Source organism: Lathyrus oleraceus, chromosome 5 (assembly GCF_024323335.1).
Source record: "Lathyrus oleraceus cultivar Zhongwan6 chromosome 5, CAAS_Psat_ZW6_1.0, whole genome shotgun sequence".
NCBI lineage: Eukaryota > Viridiplantae > Streptophyta > Magnoliopsida > Fabales > Fabaceae > Lathyrus > Lathyrus oleraceus.
The window spans coordinates 192,839,942-192,848,459 of NC_066583.1; the positions used below are offsets into that span (position 1 = coordinate 192,839,942).

The 8,518-nt window shown below is 32.0% G+C and overlaps 1 pseudogene; it reads left to right on the top strand.

Moving 5' to 3' along the window:
• Positions 1-445: 445 nt before the first annotated feature.
• On the top strand, positions 446-3,911 carry LOC127079635 (uncharacterized; annotated as a pseudogene).
• The last annotated feature ends 4,607 nt before the right edge of the window (positions 3,912-8,518 follow it).

Genomic DNA, 8,518 nt, shown 5'->3' on the forward strand with positions numbered 1-8,518 from the left:
AATTTTTTATCTATGTTTTGTGAATTTCATTTTGAAACAGTATATATATGTTGTGGATTTTATTTTGCACTTTCCTATTATTATAGTATTTAGGCACAAAGTTGAGACCACTAATTTCACAGACTATGTTATTAAGATTGAGTTTTTTTTATTCTAACAATTCTGAAAAAGTTGTGCTAGAATCAATTTAATTTAGTTTGTGAATCAATTTAATTAGTTTTATTCTAAATATTATAGTATTTAGGCCTAATAAGTTGCTTTTTATTTCATATTTACTATCCGCATATAAAATGGATTTTATTAATTTTTGCTGATTGCTATATAATATACTCAGATGACATGCAGATCTAATACTCAACAAGCAACACATCATGTAACCTCTAGACTATTAATTTTATAAATAAAAAAATCATCCGTTCAGTTGTGGGTGCTAAGATCCAGCGTGATGGCATATTATATATGTTCGTACTCAAAGTTAATATTCAGCCTTGATGTTAGGTTACTCGTAGATGTTTGGTCTTGTAAACTACTTGTTGTAAAGAAGGCGTATGTTAGGTTACTCATAGATGTACGACTTGAGCAATTTTTCCCTCTTGAACTAATTCTTAGAATTGAGTTGGGTCTAGTCAATTTTCAATCATAATAAAATAATGAAAAACATATTGTTTAATTGTTTCTGTTGCAGGATAATGAAAACAAGAATGATTTTGTGTTTGATTTCCAAGCTAAGTCTAATACAGATTTAAGACGGAAGATGAAAATCAAGGTTGAAAATGAAAAAGCTTTAAAAGACACCCCAACAAATCAAGGAAGCATTCATATAAACACTGTTGAAAACATTCAAAAGCTAAACCATCAAAAGCAATCAAAAGTAGAAGTCTCTAAGAAAATGGTTAAGCCATGCATGGTTTCTGTTCAGAACAATAATAAGAAACGGTTGGATGTAGAATCCTCCAAGAAAACTATCGAACCAAGAAAAGTGTTTGTACATAACAGTAACACTAGGAGCCAATCATAAGTAGAAGTTGTCAAGCCGAGAAAAGTGTCTATTCTGAATAATAATAAGAGACAACTTGAAGTAGAAGCCACAAAGGAAAGTATTGAGCCAAAAAAAGTGTTTGTTCTGAACAATAATACTACGAAGAAATTGAAGTCTACGGTGGATCATCAAATTAAAGGTTCGATTGAATCACAAGTCTCAAAGAACAACAATGAGCAAACCAAAGAGGTAATATTTAGTAATTTCAAATTCAATCCTAATAATAAAAATGGGGACAAAACCACTTATAGTAATTTATTATTTTATTAAATGGATTTTTAATTATTATTTGTTAATATCAAATTCATTAAAAATCACTTATAGTAATTTATTATTTTATTAAATGGATTTTTAATTATTATTTGTTAATATCAAATTCATTATTCTTTTACATTCAGATTCTGCAAAGCCTCAACAATACAATGAACAAGTCTCAAGAAGCATTTGAGAAGAAAAAAAGTATTCCAAAGTGTATATCCATTCCACTTACTGAATGTCTAGATAAAAATAAAGAACAAAATGGAGTTGAGAAATTTGACGATTATGATATAGAAGAAAATGAAATGGAAGAATATATGGATAATGGTAACAACCATGATAGTGAGGAAGTTGAGGGAACATATGCAGATAAAGCTGAAGGTAATAGCTTAGGTGCTTCATCCTCAGGACTAATAAGAAAACGAGGAAAGACTTTATGTCGGAAAATTCATGCACGAGAATTCAAAGATGGACAAGAGATCTACTTGAATGAAGAAGGACAACCAATTGGGCCATATGAAAAAACAGTGTCTGAACTCAGTAGTTTTTTAGGGACAATAGGAAGAAGTTCAGATTTATGTCCTCTCACTTTCACTAGTTGGATTGCTTTGGTTAAGTTTTGGGAGCAACATAATATAGATCCTGTGTGGGATTATGTCAATGTAATTAATTTTTTTATTTGATTTTGTGTTTGTTAGCATACTTTAATGTATACATCTATCTAAATATATATTTTTGCAGGAGAAATACAATGTTCCAAAGGAAGGAAGGAAGGAAGGTTGTATTTGCTATTATAAATGATGCTTGGAGACGATACAAATGTTTTCTTAAAAGGAATCATCTTAGTAAGTATAAAAGCTTGCGCGAGCAACTAAAAAATCGTCCACGAGAGGTACCAGAAGAAGATTTTAGAAAGTTATTGGATTATTGGAGAGATAAAAAAACTCAAGTAAGATATATTCATATTTATTTTTACAATGCTGAATTATGTACTGAATTAAAATCACTTTTGGGTTCTAGCAGAAGTCTCAAATGAATTATATACTGAATCTGATAAGTAACATTTCTTACGGACTTTAGTCATAACATCTTACTACTATGTGACTTTTGAATATCCATAAAAGCTTGATTGAACTTGTACATATAACTGTTGTCCATCATCCTGATACACACTTCACAATAAACACGAATGAATGTAGGAAGTCAGTCATCAAAATGCCAAAAATATAGCTCAACTAAAATGGAGACATCGAGTGGGGAATAAAGCCTTTGCTGTTATAAGAGAAAAAATGGTATTATTTTTTAAATTATTCTCGTTGAATATTAAATTATATTATTATATTAATATTCTCATAATCTTGTTTTACTTGGTTTAGCGCGAAAGTAATGAAGATAAAGAACCTCCAACGCAGGCTGAAATGTTCATTGCTACTCGACAAAGTAGAAAAGGAAAGGAGTTGGATCAAGAAACTAACCATGCAATAGTAAGTTACTGTTGTTAAATGTTATTATTATTGTTAAGAGTTGTTGTGCATAACCTTGTGTTATATTAGTTAAATGAGAAAAAAAAACAGTTCACGTTAGAAATTATAGGTTTAAGGTTGGAATATGTAAATATGTGAATAAGACACTTGCAGTAATGCCTTTGATCTGTAATAAATAAGAATCCGCTGCAACATAGGAAGGGGAATGAAGTAGTCAAATGTGATACCTTTAATCTCTTGAGAATGGTCAGGGAATTCAGGTAATTGAGAGGAAACCATGTACTAGCTGTGAAAACTGAAACCATGTAGATTAACAACAAAAAGTTCTAATGAGTTTTCATGAAACAATCCAAAAATTTCATCCTACTAATAATAATCAATCATTCCTTTTTCTCAATAATTTTTTTGTTAGTCTTTTAATTAATCATACCTAGAAAAAATATGATTTATCCTCCATGGTATTTTGATTAATTAATCATGTCTTAATATTTTAATTAATCTAAGAGTAAGCTTTTTTATTTCTTAAAGTTGTGATATTTTGATTGTTATGTCTTGTTCTTTGCATTTCATTCACTACTACTATATTATGTATATGCTAGATAAAGCTTCAAGACTTGATTGAAAATCATGGACAACCTTCTTCAAAAGCTTTTGAAAGTGTATTTGGCAAACAAAAACCTGGAAGAATGCGTTGCCATGGAAGAACCACAACACCGACTCTCTTGAAAAGAAATGAAGAAATTGCCAAACTAAAAAAAGAGCATGCGAATGAGGTTAGACAATTTAATGATAAGATACAAGAAATTAAGGAGAAACGTCTTCAAGATAAGGAAGAAATGGAAAGAAAAATGCAACTGCTTCTTAAGACCATTTTGAATCAAAACACCTCAGAGTTGAATATAGAGGCTCTCGCGGCTCTGATATCAGCTCCTGCAACCGATGCTAACAGTGTCTTACGTTCTTCTGCATCAACACATGCTCCAACTAATGATCAAGTAATTAAGATTGAATTGTCTTATGCTTTACATTATAATTTTAGAGCTTTATAATAATCTTATTTTCATTTTATTACTTTTATTTTGCAGATCATGAATGATAATATCAATGAAGATTTTCAGTCATTCGATGATGAAGAGACGTAGATATGGAGATGTAGATGTAGATGTTTAAGTTTACTTTTATAGGTTAAAGATGTTATTTTCATTATGAACAATGATTGACAATATGAAATGTATATTGAAGATGTTTTGTTGATTATATATTTTAAATTGAAAGATCATTTTAAAATTTGTATATGGATATTGCTATGTATAAAAAATTATGAATAATTATCAGGTTTATAAAACAAAATGGTTTCACATTAAAAAAAAATCATTTGTTACAACGGTTATAAAGTATTGTCGTAGTATAAAATCGTTGCAATAGCTTTTGAAGAAGAAATTTAGATATGGATCTACTAGAACGGTTTCAAATGAACAACAGCTACGAACCGTTGTTATATCAAATGAAACAGTCGTTCCCCAAAACACCAGAAAGTCAACGGTTTTAATATGAGAACGAAGTACAACTGTTGCTATTGGAAATCGTTCTCTAAGGAATACTAAAAAAACGGTTATGTACGGGGTGTTGCCATTAGACACAATAACCGTTGCAATAGGTTAGAGCAACGCCTTAGTTTGACACGGTCTGAAAACCGTTCTAATAGAGAAAGGCAACGAGTTTATAAGTTTTTGCAACGGTTTTGTTGCGATGTTGTAGAGTCAAAATGTTGTAGTGATTGCTTTTGCTTTTTGTTGTTTAAGTCATTCTTTGGAGAATACTCAACCCACTATTCACAAGCATGGATCCTTGAACCAAGACATCTTCCAAAGGAAGTAAAAAAGGCCAAGTTTCCATATAATACCATGAAAGGGGGGAGACTTACAATCTTACTTACTAGAATGTTATGCCTTTTGTGTCAAATTTTAGCGCTATGTTAAGCAATCGTAATTGGACTTATGTAGAAGTCACAACTATTTGAGGTCGGGCAATAGAAATTTTAGTGTTAATGCATGTTAGAGATATGGTATTATAAATCATACTCCTAAAACATACAACACTTAAAAGAAAATGGCAAAAGGGGTGGACCTAATCTCATTCATACTTATGTTGATTTTGCAATCAACTAGCCTTAGGATATAGAGATATCATAGGTCCAAGAAATGAATGGGAATAGAATAGGATTGAGATGAAGAGGGAGGGGAAATTAAATAAACTCAAATTGGTCATGGGAGGAATTTTATCAAATTAAAATCATTCATTCATTTTGGGAGATGAAATGTCCATTTCATCAATTCCCTAAATCCAATGATTTTAACTCAACAAAGTCAAATCAACCTTGACCAAGGCCCAACAACAATAATCAAACTCAGCAAGTAAATAAAAATGGCTCAACATAATTTATTTGCAATTAAACAATTAAAAATCAATTAAAATATGCATTAAATTAAATTATGGTTGGTCAAAATCCTAAAACCTCATCAAACCACCAAATAAATGGCCATGAGATTTATCATAGGTCAAACAAGGTCAAAGGACCTTGGAGAAAAAATTTCATTATTTTTGGAAACTTAAAATTATTTTTAAATAATTAAAAATATGCACAAAAACAATTAAATCATGAAAAATATTAATATTGATCCCAAAAATAATTTTAATTCAGAAAATAAAACAGAAAAATATTTGAGAATTTTTGGTGAAAGTCCCATATTTTTTGGATCATTAAAATTAATATGAATTAATGAAAATAAGTTAATTAAAATGAAAATCAGAAAATGTAAAAATACGTGGACCACTTGATCTCCCTCATTAATTAAGGTGGCAGATCAAGTGGATCAGAGCGCGCGTTCCATGATGGACTCTAGTCAATGTGCCACATGAGTGGTAATCAATTTGGACGCTCAAGATTAAAACAAAATAGAAGGATCATGTGGTCTGGAGACACGCCAACGCATCGCCGGAGCCAGAGCTCCGGTCTTCTTCTCCGGTGGACCTCACCAGACTGGTCCACCCTCAACCATCACCAAAATGAAAAAGGAGGACATGAATTTAAAGTAAAAATGCTCAGGAGCTCAAATCTGGCCTCAATTTCACCTAACTCCAAGTATATTGAAAGATATAAGGAGTTGAATTTTGAGGATCATGATCTGAGTTGCTTTGATTTGGCCTCAAAGCAACTCAATCTTGTTACCTACATTGGTAGGACTTCAGACAACCAAAAAACAACAAGAATTATGGAGAATTGAATGAGAATCGAAGAGATGAAAAATTCAGAAATCCACCTTCACCGCAGGTTCAGATGGATACGATCTTGCTCTCAATTGTGCTTGGTCGTGCTCTGGATGCTTGATGGAGTGGAAATGGATCAAGAAAGAAGCAGGAATCTTGGAGATTTGAATCTCAAAACAGTGGAGATTCAAACTCGATTTTCAATGAAAATCCTCAAGGTTATCCTTTGAATGTGAGGGTTTAGGGTTGTAGCTTCAAAGCTGGCGTGCAAGGGTCCTTAATTCTGATCATAGGCACTTCTATTTATAGGCCAAGGCAATGATATTTGCACACTTCTTTTCAAAGTTCAAAAATAGTAAAATGCCTTTGCATGGATGCATGGGCGTGTGATAGGCCCATGTAATGATGCATTCAGGTCCAAAATCATGTGCAAGCAATGTTGAAGTCATGTTAACAAGCCATGCATTCGTGTATGGAAAGTGGAAGTTCAAATATGCCAAATGGTCATTCAACTTTAAGCCATGCACAAGTCACTCATACTTTGTCCAAATGGGATGAATTTGGACTTTTTGGAAAGGTTAGATCAAGAGGAACAACTTTCATGTTGAAAACTTTTTCATTTGAATATTGGATCATGATGAATTTTGAGGTGGAAGTTTGGAAAATCAAACATATCAAAAACATTTCTAAGTACCAAGCCATATGTTCACTTCTTCCACCTTGAATAACTTTTTCTATGGACTTCAAATGAGAAAAGTTCCATCATAAAAGTTGTAGCTCTCTCAAATTACTTCAAATTGGTCACAAATTTGACCTAATTTGGATTTATCATATAGGAGTTATGCATTTTAGAAGTTGAGGAAAATCACTTGTTCAATGGTATTGGTCCAAAATGACCTATAATGTCTCCTCATATCACATGCATTTAAAAGTTGAATTTGCACTTCCTCCAAACATCAAAGTTGAAGTAGGCATCTTGAATTTGATCATGAAACTTGAATGGCTTTCATCTCATAAAAATTAAGCAAGTTATGGTCTTGGTAAGTTGACCTCCAAATTAGGGTTTAGACAAAATGACCTATAATCTTTCACCATAAAAAATGACTTTCCAAGCAAACCTAGCTCTAGACTTCAACATGAAAGTTGTTTGGAATATCATTTATAGTAACTTTGCTCTTGGAATCATTTTCATATGATAACAATTGTAGGAGATAGGGTCTAGGGAACCCCAGTTTTGATTAGTTGAATTCCTCTGGTCAACCAACATGAACCAACTTGCTAGATTGATATTCTCTTGTCTTTTGGGAATCATAGAGGATAATATATGTATAAGATGATGAAATTTGAATTATCCCTTGAAATATTTGATCAATTGGTGAAGAAACTTGTTGAAGAAGTTACACAAGATGCCCAAATGAATTAGGGTTTCCAAGGCAAACCAACTCCAAACTCTTGATAATTTATTGATCAAAATAACATGTGAATATCATGAGGATTCATATATGATACTTAGAGCCATATTAAACCAAATCTTGATTGAGCTCCTTGCAATAAGGGTCTTAAACCCTAGATGTGAGCTTGGTAGAGCATAAGTGATCATGTGCACTACCTACAATAGAGTTAAACTATACATTAACATATTTTTGGTATTTTGGTTAGTAAAATAAAGATAAATGAAGTATGATACAATCAAATATGCTTGGTGATCTCTCCCAATGCAAACCCAATGAATGAGGGGTAAGGAGGATGCCAAGGTGTGATCCCAATGCCAATGCATATGATGAGGATGGCATGAGGGATCTTAGGGTCAAAATTGGGGTCTTACACAAACATCCAAGCTAGAACACCAAAGCAAGAAATCTTCAATGTCCTTTATGTGTATCAGATGAAAAATCCTTTGAAACATACTCAAAGAGAAAACATCAAATAATAATAGTAAGATCAAAATAACTATTTAGACAAAGAGAAATAGTGTATCAGATAAACCCAAGGGAGTCTCTTAAGCTTGTGTCATATGAATGGCATTGGCCAAGTTTTTGGTCTCAAATTAATGGCAGTGGTCAAGTTTTTCTTCCATAGCTCAGGAATGTTTCCTACTCTAAGTCCATAGGTCCAAATCAAGTCACAAACAAAGATCCAACAGTCCACCAATGTGTTTTTTTAGTGTTTTTGTTTTTATTAAGTGTTTTAAGGTCCTAATACCACAAACAAAATATGATGACAAGCAAAAAATATATCACAAGCATAAAATATAATGGCTCAAGTGAGCAAAAAATGAAAATAATTGAAGCAAAACATAGGCCCAAGTGGGCAAAGAGCAAATGATTGAAGCATAAATAATTTACATGAATGTAAATGACAAGGAATCATAAAGTGTAAGAATTTAAATTGCATTAAAGTAAATTTCAAGAAAATTAAATGTTAGTTGTCGAGTTAGTATGTTAATTTGTGCCTTGAGGCAAATTTAGCA